Here is a 15,941-nt window from a genome sequence, read left to right as displayed (position 1 = left end):
ATGATTTCTCCCGGCATGGGCTGTAACATCATGAATGTGCCTCAGCACAAGCATCGTGATGTGTGAATCTTTCGGCAAGATGGCTTGCTGCTTGGAATCCTCTGGCATTGCTGCGCGGCTCATCCTTCCACCAACTCTGATGACTCCGTTTTGAAGTACAGGGTTCAGCTTGTAAAGTGAACTACTTTTCTTTACCCTTTGATGTTCCTTTAGCATACTCAAGTCTTCTGTGAAGCTTTGTTTTTGACAGTATTTCACAATTTCTCTTTCTGCTACAATCAAATCTTCACAGGTTAGGTGTGTTCCTTTGAAAGCTTTCTTGAACTGATTAATTCTGCTTTCTCCGTGTGAGTTTAGTTCCTTTCTCTTTTCTTTCAGTTCCTTAAGCAGATCTTTAAATTTCAGAAACCAAGCCACAGCGCGTTTTAGTTTTGTCCAAGATGAGTAGTATGTCATCAGCTGTTCCGTAGCATCTTTGAGCTCTTGCGTCTGAATAACATGTGCTTGAACTACCCTTTTAACCTCAGAGTCATCAATGTCTAGCATTCCAGGATCTGGATTTCTGGGCCACTGGTCTTGTGCACAAAGCAGGAAACTTGGTCCTGAAATCCAGCTTTCACTTTTCAAGAACGCTTCAACAGTCTGTCCTCTCGAGACGTGATCAGCAGGATTCAGATTGGTATTCACATATCTCCACTGTGAAGTCTGAGAGTGCTCCAGGATTGTTGTGATCCTATTGGCAACGAAAGTCTTAAATCTTGTACCTTCGCTGTTCAGATACTTCAGCACAGCCGTGCTATCTGTCCAAAAAATTGATTCACTAAGTTCCAGCTCCAACTCTTTCTTCAGAAGCTTGTCCATCTTGATGGCAACTGTGGCTGCAGTTAATTCCATTCTTGGTATGGTTGGGGACTTTAAAGGCGCAACTCTTGCCTTTGCCATAATCAAGGTGGATTGAGCTTCACCACTTGCAGTGCGTAGCAGTAGGTAGCTTGTTGTTCCGTATGCGTCTTCACTAGCATCAGCGAAATGATGTAACTGTGCAAAGACTGGCGCACCGAACTGCTTTGGCTTAACACATCTGTCAACTCCAAAGGTCTCAAGCTGTTGCAAATCAAACATCCACTTTTTCCAACTCTTGATGACATTATCAGGCAGTTCTTCATCCCAGCTATACTTCTGCCGGCATAAGTCTTGCAAGATTCTTTTGGCAGGCAATACCACTGGAGCAAGAAAACCCAATGGATCAAAGATGGAACAGACAAGGGAAAGCAGGCCCCTCCTAGTGTGTGGTCGTACATTGAGGTTGATTTTGAACTTGAACTGATCCGTTTCTGTACACCACTGGATTCCCAGTGCTCTCTCCATAGGCAAGTTATCTGCATCCAAATCCAAATCCTGAAAACCCTGGGCCTTTTCCTCTTCAGGAATGGAGCTGAGCACCCTTCGACTGTTACTTGACCATTTTGTTAGTCGAAATCCACCTTTTGACAACATGCTCCTCAAGTCAGTGCAAAGTGTTATTGCCGTGTCTTCATCTGTAACTGACTTAAGACAATCGTCTACATAAAAATTTTTCTTCACTGTTTTGGCAGCTTCTTGACCAAATTCATCCTCAAAATCTATTGCACATTTCTGTAGTGCAAAGGTTGCAATACTTGGGGAAGACGTCGCGCCGAAAATGTGGACCAACATTTTGTGTTCGACAAGCGCCTGCTCGTAGTTCCCATTGGGCCACCAAAGAAACCTGAGGAAATCAGTGTCTTCATTGCTGACTCTGACCTGGTGGAACATAGCCTCTACATCAGCCATGACTGCAACTGTCTCTTGTCGGAACCTTAAGAGGACCCCCACCAGGGAGCTTGTTAGGTCCGGTCCCTGCAGGAGCTGCTGGTTCAGCGATGTTCCTTGAAAGCCGGCTCCACAATCAAAAACAACACGCAGCTTTTGTTTAACTGGATGTCTAACTCCGTGATGAGGCAGATACCATGTTCGTCCCTCAGTCGGTTGATGTTCAATGTTATCCAGCTTTACTGCGTAGCCCTTTTTGAGGATGTCGTCCATAAATGCAACGTATTCTGCATGAAAATTGACATCTCTGGAGAATCTTTTCCGTAGATTCAGCGCACGTTGCTCTGCGACTGATCTGTTGTTTGGCATGCAGAATGACTTGTTCTTTACCGGCAGGCAAACACTGTAATGACCATCCACAAGTTTTGAGGACTGAGACACCATGTCCATAAACTGGTAATCATCTTTGGACATTTCAAGGTCTTCGCTTTGTCCAGCGTCAGGAAAGTCCTGCTTGAACTGCAGTTGCCAGAGCTCTTCTAGCTTGGCTACTGAGATGCGATTGGTGGTGACTCCTGTCAATGTGTTTGTCTCCCTCATCTCGTTTCCACCTCTGAGTGGCCCATTTACTGTCCAGCCTAAAATTGTTCTTACGGCATATGGGCCGTCATCCACGCTGCTTATCACCTGCAGTGGCTCCATCGCCTTGGGAACATTTGCTCCTATGAGTAATCCAACCTCTGCTTGGATTGTGGGAAGTTTTACCTGCTTTAGATGAGGCCAACTGTCAACATCCTCTTGACGGGGAATATTGTCTTTGGTTACAGGGATGTTTTTCTGTGAAAATACCTCTGAGAGCTCAATAAAGTGGTTACCATCCAAGCTACTGATTTCCATTCCATTCACAATGCAAGTGTTAACAATAGATTCATTCCCCATTGTTTGCAACAAGATGCTTGTATTGCGTCCGTTCATACTCAGTTGGTTTATTAATGACTCCGTAGCGAAAGTAGCAGAGCTACCTGGATCCAAAAATGCATACGTTGTCACCGTTTTGGTTCCCTTTTGTGCTTTGACACACACTGGAATGATAGCAAGAGCACAGTTTTCCTTACCGGCCCCGATGACAGTAAAAGTTTCTTTCATGTGTACAAGGGCACTTGAAACAGATTGCTGTTCACAACGCTCGCTTGCTGTTTCTTCTCGCAAGCCTTTAGTGTTCATGTGCAGCAGTGTGGGATGAAGTCGAGAGCATTCTTGGCATTGAGTTTTCTCTTTACAGCTGTTACTCATATGACCATGTTTCAAACATGCAAAACACAGACCCTTGCTTCGCAGGAAATCAATCTTTTCTTTATGCGGCTTGTTCTTGAGTTTTCTGCAGACTGTGAGACTGTGTTGCTCTCCCTTGCAATAAACACAAGGCTTGCTGTTTGCGTCCACTGAGACATTTTGTGTTTTTGGTGTTAGTTGTTTGTCATTTTCAATTTTGAATTTGTTTTCAGTCTGGGATGAGACAATAGCTGCTGTAAATACTTTCTTTGGTTTGAGTGGCTCTGCATATTGTAGGTTTGCTCTCTGCTGTACTGTGTGTTTTGGCCTGGTGGTGGTTTCTTGTATGTTCCCATAGAGTGGGTGTAAGATATATCTAACTTGCTTGTTGACAAATCCGACAAAATCCTTGAACTTCACTCTATTTCTTGTTTTTTCTTGTAGGTCACATGCAGACTTTCTCCATGCTTCTTTTAGTTTATATGGCAACTTGTTAGCCAGTGCCTTTATGTTAGCGGTATTGTCCAAGTCTTCCATGTAGCTTATATCAGTCATTGTGTTGCAGCAGCCTGTGAGGAACAATGCAAAAGACTGAAGTGCAGCGCCATCTTCTGATTTGATTGTCTGCCAATTCAAAGCCTCCTTTATGTAGGCTTCTGCTATCTTGTAGTCATCACCAAAAAACTCCTTCAGCAATTCTTTCGCTTTAGCATAACCTGCTGAGGGTTCCATGTGAATGCAGCTTTTTACCAAGTCATGTGGTTGTCCACTTGTGTACTGCAACAAAAACTGTAGGCGATCACGACTGTCACCAGTGCGACCTTCAACTCCATGTTCAATAGATCTGATAAAGGATTTATACTCAAGTGGATCACCCTTGAATGTTGGAATGGTGAGTTCAGGGAGTAATGTGGCCTTGTGATTCTTCACAAGGTACTCAGTGACGTCAACTTGCTGTGAGAGAGCCTTACATAAACTATCAAGCACAGGTCCATCATTGAGGTCCATTTTTGATGCAGGCAGGGCTATTTCCGGCTTTGCTAACTGAACATTGGTTTCGAAGTTGGACGTAGGCCGTGTGTGCTGTACTGGTGGTTGGTAGGTGCTGTTCACCTCTGTTTCAGCGATCCGTTCTTTAGCTTCTATACTGCTCTCGGATGCTTGTGTGCATTCATATTTTTGCAAAACTTCCATTTTTGCATCTGACTCAGCAAGAGCAGTCTGCATTGCATGCATCTCCTTTCTAGCCTTTATCGCAACCTCTATTCTTTTTTGCTCAGCCTCAAACTCCGCCTCTCGCCGCTTTTCTTCTGCTTGCAGCTCAGCTTCCCGGCGTCTTTTTTCTGCCTTTATTCTGACTGAAGATGATGATGACACACTTCCACATCGTGATCCAGGTCTGCTTGAGCGTTTTGTGGTGGTTTTTGATGATGTAGACCTACTGTCTGTGGGCATTACGTGTTTATCAGTCTCTGCAGCCTGCTCAGAGCGTTTCATGACCTCTTTCATCCATTCCTCACATTTCCAGAAGAAATCATTTATTGACTTATTTTTAAGATCAAACCAATTCTTTTGATCATCCAGGAATTCTTCTTCAGACATAAATTTTCTCAAACTAGAATTTAAGTCGGAAAATTCTTGCTGCAAACCACTGAAATCCACACGCAATTTGTTTTTAACGATGTCAGCATTTGCATCATCTTCCATTAATTGCTCAATATGCTTTACCATGCTTGTTAGCTGGGATAGCTTATACCTGCGTGCATGAAGTTGTCTAGACTTGTGTTCTTCTACAGCCTTCTCAGTCATTTTTACTGTCCGTTTTTCACTGTCTTGTTCATCCATAACGAGTGAATGTTTCCACACTTAAATAGTGCAAATGTCAAAACCATATATTGAGATTAACGCGCAAACAATGCGTTTCGCTTCGTCGTTCAGCCGAACGGCGTCTTTTTATTTATTTATTTATCTACGGCGGCGCGCAGAGCAACCGCACTCCTCGTGCATTAAAGTTACGATCCGCCACAGCAATCAAAGAAACAACTTACAGATTCACTGTGAAAGTATCCTCCTTCCGTCCTTTGTCTCAAGTCAAGCCTTTTCCCAAAGTCCAATAATCCGTGAAGAGCGAGTTTTTTGACTAAAATGTAGATTTCCAATAAATGAAGCCCTAGCTTGACGCTTTATCCACTCCCTTCGTCCACAATCCACATCCAATAATCCACAATACCACTCGTATAAAAAACTGTATCCTTTACTTGCAACAAAAAACTTCAGCACAGGAATATTACAGTAAATAAAAGTGATTATTTAACGATCAAAGAGAGAGAGAGAAAGGTCAAAAAACTATGCGGCTCCATCCGCTTGCCTGACTTATTTTTAGTAAAAAACGTCACAACTTCCGTTTACCACTCTCGCGAGAGTATAAGTAATCAAAGATCTGTGCATTTCAAAGGTAAACATGCATTAACAGTTATTATTCTCAAAATATCCCCAAATAATATAAATGCACTATAAATTATCCACATACATTTTAGATAATTACACAATTAACTTATTGCATAACTGTAAATATTAACTACATTAAACTGTAAATACTGTAAATATGCCCTTCTATTTCCTCCACATAAAAGAATGATGAAAATTACTATTTAACACATAAATTAAAATTATTTATCAAATAACTGCATTTAGGCTCCTACAATAAGCATGTTTGTCTTGTCATTCGTTTAAGAATAAGTAAAACAGCTGCTCCACAAAAAAAGATGCACAAGTACATAAACATTTTTCTTTTATATATATTTTTTAAATAACATTGCTAAAAGATTCAATCTATCCTTTTTTATGTGTTGAATTTGAAATGCTTTTCATATTTATCGTACATCTTACGCAGATTGCCCTCGTATAATGAGAATACATAACTCTGACAGATTTTACGTATCACATCCGCTTAAAAAGGTGCAATCTAATGTTGTTTACATGAAATAAGCCTGCTCCCGAGCTGGTTTAATCTTACGGACCGGTTGCTATGACAGCAACTCTAGGATGAGTTTCGAAGAACTAAATAATTCAAGATCAAGACAAATCGACAACAATCAAATCCAGCTGACTGATTAATCCACGTATGAAGAACAGACCCCAGATATACTGTTGACATAATATTACCTGCAATGTGAGGTCATGAGCCTGTGGTACGGTCACATCAGGACATTCATCCTCAAGGTCTTCATCCAAGATCTCAGGCAGGATGTCAGCATTACCAGTCTGCTGGCTCAGAAGATCTCCTCTGTTGGATTGTGCCAGAAGATATTCAACAGCAATTCGCTCTCCTGCAATAGATATTCATCAAGGGAAAAATTGTTTACTTGCGTACCATGTCACAGTATAGGTCTGATCATCAACAGCAGACTTTTCTTACCTGTAGGTTTCCCAGGGGGGATAAACTCTGGAAGAAGAGGTTTTCCCAAGACTTTGTTGCTGAGGGCATTTACATTGGACATCAAACGAATGTCATACAGCTTTGTCCTGGATGTCTCAGTCATTGAAAGTGCTTGTGCTGACCGGTTTAAATTCCACCTTGACACACCCTCAAGCATGTACATCTGAGTGTGCAATGCATTGCATCTCCACCCTACTCAGACAAAAAACAGGATCACTGATTACAACAAATTACAACAATATTATGTCAACATTCAATAGCAAAATATACCATGTGTGTGTGTGAGGTTTTAACATGCCTGGAATGAAAGCACACTGGTGCTTATGAAAGCTTTCCAAAGAGGAGGACCCTCTGGCGCATCTTAGAACATCCAGTGTCTTGTCTCCTTTCTCCAGCCCTGACCCAATGTTAGTATAAAGCTGCACTCCTGGTGGATCCTGGATGCAGGCAAGGTGTTTTTGCTGTACCTTCCACACTTCAGACATGCGCTCGTGGTTAATAAGGTGTAGCCCAGTGCCGTCCACAAGGTTCCACATGGAGTCAAGGAGACTTTTGATGAGGGCACGGGTCTCCTCCACTCCCCGGGTTTTCCTGCGGCAGTGCTTGGCTAGTTCTTTAGGGCTGATGCTCGCCAACACCTGGGCATCTGTTGGCTCATAGCCCTGATGCTTTTGCCTCAGCTCTGACCGCTTCGCCTCCTTCAGATTACTGATGTCCTGGTAATCCCACTCAAAAATGCAGCTCGACAATTTGGAGCAGAACGTACCATAGAGTGGATGGTGTTCCGTGATGAGACCTTTGGTGAATCGCCTCATAAAGTGGAACACATCCAACCGCACAGTGGACGTCCATGGCCGAAACCAATGGAGAACTGGGCTCACCCCTGTGTAAATTCACAAGATCATGAATAAAAAAAAATTCCTCACAACATGTATGCATTCGTCATGTGTGTGGCTTGTCATTTCAAAATATGTGTTCGGTGGGTCGAGTGAATGTGAATCTATGTGCATCACGTGTTTTGTCAAAATAAGTGCCTGCTGCAGGGTTTATGGGTTTATAAAAAAGACACTTGTGTTTGCCAGATACTCATATAATCTCAAGTTCACTGTAAGGGAGTGTCTTGTGTGTATTTTGTGAATGTGAGCGTCTCTTTTATCATAAACGGTTTTGACACGTGTGGAGCAGGCACTTATTTTGACAAAACACGTGATGCACATGGTAGGGCTGCACGATTCTGAGAAAAAATCTAATTGCGATTTTTCTGATCAAAATTGCGATTCGCGATTTAAAGTGCGATTCATTAGTATATAATAAAAGAGGTACATCCAGGTTTGTTGTGGTGATTTTAAAGCGTAACTAAACCCCTAGTCAGAGCCTGACTCCACCCACTGGCAATATTTGAAAAATGCAAGAAAAGTGGGCAGATCCCAACGGAGATAGAGGGGACGAACTTAAGTGTGTAATGAGATCGTAACAAGGGCGTGGTGAGCTTGAATCTGCTTACGTCACGAGTTACTTTTTGGACCCAACATCCAATAGGAAAATTCAACTGCAGTAGCTATCGTTCAACCTGAAGAGGTCAGCACTCAGACGTTTTTACACCATATTTTATAGTGTTGAAACACTTTATATCCTAATGTCAAAAAACTTACTAAAATCAATGAACAGCACTAATAAAGCATCATTCTTACAGATCATTAACTAAAAAAAGTTGGTTTAGGGTTTAGTTACTCTTTAATAGCAACAAAGAAAGATGCTGTGCTACTGTTTATTTAAAACCCCTTAAACATTGTACCAAGTTGTCTGCAGGACTTTGATATTCTGCAGACAAACTTTTTTTTTAATCTAAGAACATTAAAAAAAATACAATTTAAATTTTTTTTTTTGAAAGTTTTATTTAAAATAACATATAGGCCAATGTATTTTGGCTGTCACTACAACAATGCATCTGATAAGCAAATGTTTAGTTTTTCTTTTAATCATAAGACTATACTCATCTTGTTTTACTTTTCAGGCATCTGTAATAAATGTAAATATATTAGTTATTAGAATCTATGATTTAACATAAGCAAAAAATACAAATAAAAGACTGCACAGTCCTCACTGTAGGATTTTAAATGTGGAGCTGAAGAAGCTTGTTCAGTTAAGAGTAAGGAGTGATTTTAATTTTTGGTGTGTAATAAACATTTCTGACACAGAAAGCACCAGGTTACTGTCACTTTAAAACACAAGACAGCTTTAAAACTGCTCTGCTTCAATATAGCCTACTGATAAACATCCAGCTGTTTATGTTCACTTAGACAAGAAAGAAAACTTAAGTTTAGTGATCACGCGTGTGCTGACTGCTCTGTGTGTGCGCGCTTCATGAACCCTCATGCCTGTAAATATTCAAAGCGGCGCAGATGTGCGCGTGCAAGAAAGTATAATGTACCTCTTTCGTCTGCTGTGTTCCGGGCTTTAATGAAACCTGCTTATAGTCTGATGAGGCGCTTGTCATTGTTTGCGATGCATGACGAGAAACGGACGTATATACACCTTTCTTTAAGTCCAACATTACACAAAAGGGAAATGTTTTCGCGCATTTCTGTCCTTTCATTTGCCGGTTAATGAGTTATAATGCGTTTTTAAAATGACTGAATCCAAAATCTGCCAACTTCATGACATTCCGCGTTGTGCAGTTAATTCCATTTGTATGCATTTCGCGATTCTGTCCGTGTTTTCCGCATCGCGGAAATCATATGGCCGTACACTTTGTTGAGGAGTTGAACTGCTGCTCGCGCTCATGTTTTCCAAATGGTGTTATCTGACGTGTAGTCGGCACCTCAGTGTTCATGCCCTCTATTGGTCTAAACTGCATCAAACGTAAAATGCGCATGAAGCGAACTGTCAAAAACTGCGTACTAGATGATTGTTATATTTAATAGTTTTGAATCGAAATAATCGCATTTCTTGCGATTCGAAAATCGCATCCATTCACATCGCGATTTCGGTTTTAAAACGATTAATCGTGCAGCCCTAGCACATGGTTCACATTTTTTGAAACCACAAGCGACACACATGACACTCCAAACCCATATTTTGAATTTGTGCCCCTCAGAAGAGCAGTCACCAGCAGCCACTGGTTTCTAGTGTCATCAACTGCATTATTTGGCAAAAAAACATCAACCCAAATTACAGGTAACCCACCTCTGTCACTGCAACAGTCTCTATCCACATAGATGGCGGCTGGCTGTGGCTCACCAGCATCCCTGTACCGTTGGACGATCCCTTGGCACAGGTCATCCAGTCCAGCCCCCTCGCCAGTTGTGAGGACAGAGTTGAGGACCTGACCATACTCGTTCCCAACATTGGTCATCCATGTTGCCGTGTTCTCAATACCACCAGCCAGTTTTTTGGTCACCTGTTATAACAAAAGAATATACATCATTAGCACATGTATTCCCTAAACCCTAAAAGAACAAATGAGCTCAAGCTTATACAGGTTTACTTTTACCTTCTTAGTGGAATCGAGCTTCAGAATTCTGCCAAACGTTGAAGTGATGACACCTTTGAGTTCATCAAGGTGGCCGACAACATCGTTGGCATGCACTGTCTCAAACCACTGGGCCAGGGGCAAGGGAATGAAGGGTGGTGGCGGGGAATAAACAGCCTGGGACTGCTTCAGGCAGGATCTTTTGTGAATTTCACAATCTGTGAAATAGTCACAGGATCTCCTGGCCCACTCCTCACTGTGTGCCTCTTGAAAGGCCTGCTGCAGGTAACTGGAGCTATTCCCTGCTGTTCTAGGACGCAAAAGTGTCACACATTTTCTGTCCAGTGCCAAATGTGTAGTCAACACAGCAGGGAATTTGTTGCGGTTAGAGGGGTCCAGTTGCTTTAAAATATCACTACTCCAAGGACAGACAGGTAGTTTGCACTGGCTGCACCTTGGGTAATCTCCCCCTATTAAATAGTACTTGCTGTCCACATCAATGACCTCTCTGACCTTGGTGTAAATGCCAGAGTGGTGCATCTTTCGGTTGCACTGATTACATTTCAAAGGTATGCCCCACATGCGCATTGGTGCCCACAGGAACATCCTCTGACGAAAGTAATCATGTGGGTTTGGAGGTGCCACAGATCTGATTGGGCTTGGGGGGTGGTGCCAATTTTCCCTGACATTTTGTTTCAGCTGCCCTCTTGCGTCATAGAGAATGTGGGCAATCCACTCCAAATCACCTGGCTTGATGACCCGGAGGAATGGCTTTGGTAAAAACCTGGCCCGGCTTACCTCTGGAAAGCGCAGAGGGACTGGTAGTCCTGGTGCTGCTGGAGGAGGAGCAGAAGCAGGAGAAGATGGAAGTGGTGTGCCACTCTGAGTCGCTGGTGCCATCTCAGATAGGGTTGGAGGGGTAGGAGCAGGAGGAACTTGGAGACAGATGGTTGGTGTCGTCTCCTGGGCTGTGAGGCAGACTGTAGCTGGAGCATCTCGGGGAGAGACGATTGGTGTCGGTGTCATCTCTTGGGCTGGGGTAGTGGAGGGACGGGCTGAAGGTGAGGTTAAGACATGACACTTCTCAAGGTGCTCTGATAACCTGACAGAACCCATGGCCTTTGTGCCACAGTGCTCACACTCCTCCTGGACATGGAAGTCTGACAGATGCTGTGTAAACTGGTCAGAGAGCACTTCCTGAGCACAAAGGGAGCATGTCATTGTATTACCACTGGTCCCTGTCTGCTGTGGACCTGCTGCGGTCCCTGTCTGCTGTGGACCTGCTGCGCTCCCTGTCTGCTGTGGACCTGCTGCGCTCCCTGTCTGCTGCGGACCTGCTGCGGTCCCTGTCTGCTGCGGACCTGCTGCGGTCCCTGTGTGCTGTCCTGACTGGGGGAAACAACATTTTGTATTTACTCTCTATATCCTCTTATTCTCTAAATCACACAAAACTCTGCATCAAAACAAGTCATTTGGAGAATCAAGCACATACAGCGAAGAACCAGCCATGGGGAACAGCTGTAAAGGAAGCATTTGTCAGCATCGTTGTCTCACATCATATGTTTAAGGATTCAATGACATTACTTACATCATGGAAGCCACATTTGCAGGGAATATTTTTCCCAAAAATATCTTTTTTTCTGACCGTTAGGCCATATGCAGGGGTCAGCGGACAATTCTTTATCCTCTCTAACACTGCCTTCCAACGTCTGCTCCCGGGTCTCTGGCCAGTGGAAAATTTATATTTCCCCTGGGCAAACAGCATCATGACACCGGTCCAGAATGAATCTGGCTTTCCTTGCTTTGGCATCTTTAGGGCGAGAGGCAGTCATTTAGGCTGAGTATGCAACATGTAGGCCTACATGCACAGACAGATAAACAGACAGACAGGTAGATAGATAGGAAATTAAGCAGCTACAATATAAGGTTGTATGTTTTTTACAGTCTTAACTTAATATTTTAGTCTTAAGTGTGTCAAAATTCTAAGAATAATGTCATTTTACTCTTATTCCTAGACTTAAGCATAAGTTTGATTTATAAAGCCTCCTAAGTGTTAAGACTAGGTCTCAGATCCTAAATTATTTAAGAAAGCTGGAGAGGTCTTATGCACTTAGCAACAAAGAATGTGTTAGAATTACTTTAATTCAAATGTATTTCTATGGATGGTTTTAGCAGTAACAACATAAACACGCAGCTTTCGTGGTCATCACATAACTTCTGGTAAACTCTGCGTAGAATAATTAAAAACAAAGTCCTTTAAAAGTAGTTTATATATGTACAATGAGCAGAAAATAGACAGTAGATAGGAATTAATATAACATTATGAAATATAAAGAGTATAGGGTTTTTTATACAATGTATATTATATTACACTATATAATATACAGTATAAGATGTATATTAGTGAAACTTATTCAAGTGCTTGCACAGTACCGAGATTTTTTATGAGATTATCAAGACAGCATACTTAAAGGTATATAAATTTGCATAATATATACTGTAAAAAGTTAAAGTTGGATCAAATAATTGATATTGCCTAAAAATGTAATGTTTTTTCAACTTACATTTTCTGAGTTTAAGTGAAATAAATAAAGTTAAAATGTTTAATTATTAGGTGTTACTAATTGAAGTAAGTTTTTTTTAAGTAGAGACGCTTTTGGTTTTACAGTTTATGACAGGTAAATAAAATACCATAAAATGTAAATAACAACTACAATAGCATTATCAACCTAAAAAATTGTGAAGTATCTACAAGATTGCAGTGACATCATTACATGTAAAGTGATATTAATAGTGTCATGATTCTGCCCTCTTGTCATTGCTTTATTCTAGTCTTGAGGCAGAATCATGATAGACTCATGTTTTGTGTGCCTGTACGTGGCCTTTTTGTCTCGTCACTTTATCCCCGCTCCCTTGTCATCCTCTTGTCTTCATTGACTAATCCTTGTCACCTGTTCCCCTCATTATTTTACCCCTATTTAAGCTCCTTGTGCTCTGTGTTCTGTCTGGTATCGTTAGCTCTGTTCCTGATCCGTTCCTGTGTGAAGTGAAGTGAAGTGAAGTGAAGTGAAGTGAAGTGAAGTGAAGTGAAGTGAAGTGAAGTGAAGTGAAGTGAAGTGAAGTGAAGTGAAGTGAAGTGAAGTGAAGTGAAGTGAAGTGAAGTGAAGTGAAGTGAAGTGAAGTGAAGTGAAGTGAAGTGAAGTGAAGTGAAGTGAAGTGAAGTGAAGTGAAGTGAAGTAAGCCAAGTCTAGTAAGCCAAGTTCTTTGAATGTTGTTATTGTGTTGTCTAGTCAAGTTCAGTCTAGTTAATGTCAAAGTCTAGTCAAGTTTAGTGTTAGTCAGTACTAGTTATTGTTGCTTGTTTAATGTTTTGCTCCCACGTGGGCTCTGTTTACTTATTAATAAAGTCATCTTTGTTTTCCATCTGTCTGCGCTTGGGTTCGTTCTCATTCTAATCATGACAAATGGAGTATAAAACCCTGACCCCAAACATAATGTTACAATATTAGCAATGAGCAAGCCAAATGTGAAAGTGACAAGATGGCAAAAATTACAATTGTGTTTAAGTGGAGAAATTCAGCTTAACTTGATCATCTTGTTCAGGCTTGATCATCAAAGTATTTTTTATCTAAGTGTTTGCAAACTTTTGTATTTTCTTATATACACCTTGTCAGTGAAATGAAAATGATATGATTCATCATCTTAATTTTTTAAATAGCACTACGTTTGTCTATTTCATTAACATGTTATAATCTTAATCAAAATGGTGCAAAATCTTGTAAAATAAATGTATGTACTTATTTGTAATATTGTTAAACTTTTCTTGAAGCAAATTTAAATTAATATATTTAAATACTAATATAATTGTAATGTCTTCATGATTCATGAATGTATGGTGTCACATGCTGCTGTGAATGTACCGTTGCCGGCTTTCTATTGGCTGATTCAGAGGTTAAGGGCGCACTTAAGCAAGTCAGCACTTAAGAATGAGTCTTACACTTTACTGAAAGTTGCTTTCAGCCTCTTAATAAATGTCTCCTATTCTCAGACTGCTCCTACTCCTTACTAAGAATTTTCTGACACTTAAGCCATAGCTTAAGACTATTCTTAAGAGCATTTCTGAGAAGTTTTATACATACGGGCCCAGGAATTTTTTAAGTCTTCAGTTTCTGAAACACTGTTTCATTTACATTGTTAAGATCACATTAGATGGCATGAACTCACCCTGATGGTTGTCGGTTATTAAAAAATGTAATCAAAACAGTTTAGTGATGAAAGAAATGGGGAAAATGATACTCTCTTACTCACAATCTCTCTATTGTATGATAACTGAACTAAAATCACAACACAAGTCAATCCTGTTTCTTCATTGATGTTATGAAATGTTTTTTTTGATACAGAATATGATGAATGACATGAATATATATTAAAATATCCATTTCAGTTTACCTTGATGGCTATTTTCTGTTTCGATCTCTTGTCCTATTGCTGCAGACGTTATGGTCAAGTGGTGTAACCAGTGTTTTGTCTGAAAGACTAATATTATACAAAAAAGATCATATGAATAATAATGTAATACTCTACTACACTGTAATAATGGGTATTTCAACGATTTGTACTTAAATGGTCAAAGAATAGAACAAGATGTTTACAGCATATGGTCTTACTCAGTACAATGAAAAACGCATACAATTTAAATTTAGAAATAAATATAACAAAAAACATATTCTCATAGAATATTACTAATTAAAGTACTAATTTCATGAGAACTCATGAGGTGTAAAAGATTAGATATTAGTCATTTTTTGTGACTATCTATCTATTGACAACATATTTTGTTAAAAATAGTATACATGTCATATTAAATAATAATTAACCGCGTTATCCTTAAGGTTTTGTGACCGTCTTATCAAACTTAACAGCGACATAAACACTCGACACAGACACAAAATTGAGCATCTCTGTTCTAGTTTAATTTGATGAACAAAAGACAGACACACAAAAGACACTTAAAAACGTCCAGTAAAAAAAATAATTAATATAGCGATTAGCATTATCCCTTAAGGTTTTGTGACCGTCTTATCAAACTTAACAGCGACATAAACACTCGACACAGACACAAATTTGAGCATCTCTGTTCTAGTTTAATTTGATGAACCAAAGACAGACACACAAAAGACACTTAAAAACGTCAAGTAAAGAAAATAATTAATATAGCGATTAGCATTATCCCTAAAGGTTTTGTGACCGTCTTATCAAACTTCACGAAAAACATCCAACGTTTATCAGAGCAGAATTATTTACAAAAACAACAAATACTTTTACGATTTCACTTTAGTGATTTATAATTATATTCAGATAATTTAGTAAGTTCTACTTACTTTTAGTGTCTAGAGATATTCGCCGACGGTAAATACAGTTACCTGAGGATGAACTGTAACATCGTCTCCGTCAGTAACCTATCAGAACACTGCTTGCACGGGGCACCTGTTTCGACGCATATAATTGGCTCTTTTGCCCCCCTTGGAGCGGCAATTTTTTTGAAGCATATGATTGGCTCTTTTGCCACGCTGTTGTTAGGACTCTGTTCGGATTTGTTAGGAACTGTTAGGACCTTGTTAGGACTTGTTAGGACTTGTTAGGAACTGTTAGGACTTTGTTAGGAATTGTTAGGAATTGTTAGGACTTGGTTAGGACTTGTTAGGACTTCTTAAAGCAGTCCAATTAGTGGAGGGTACGGCCACCTCGTCACGTGAAACTTTGTCGGAACCCCTGCGGTTGGCCATTGTGCGATTCCTAAATTACCAGCAAGTACGTAGTAGTGTGAATCAAATAGTTTCCGTTGTTGATTTAATTAAACGTTACCTTTTTGAAAGTGTTCATTTTGGCCTAACGGAAGGTAAACGCCTGAAGAGAACTGTGCATGAGCAATCCATCGCCTTAGACATGTTTAGAGATATTATCAAG

This window comes from Paramisgurnus dabryanus, chromosome 14 (genome assembly GCF_030506205.2).
Source record: "Paramisgurnus dabryanus chromosome 14, PD_genome_1.1, whole genome shotgun sequence".
Taxonomy (NCBI): Eukaryota; Metazoa; Chordata; class Actinopteri; order Cypriniformes; family Cobitidae; genus Paramisgurnus; species Paramisgurnus dabryanus.
The sequence above is the reverse complement of the archived record's forward strand: the minus strand, read 5'-3'. Positions refer to the sequence as shown.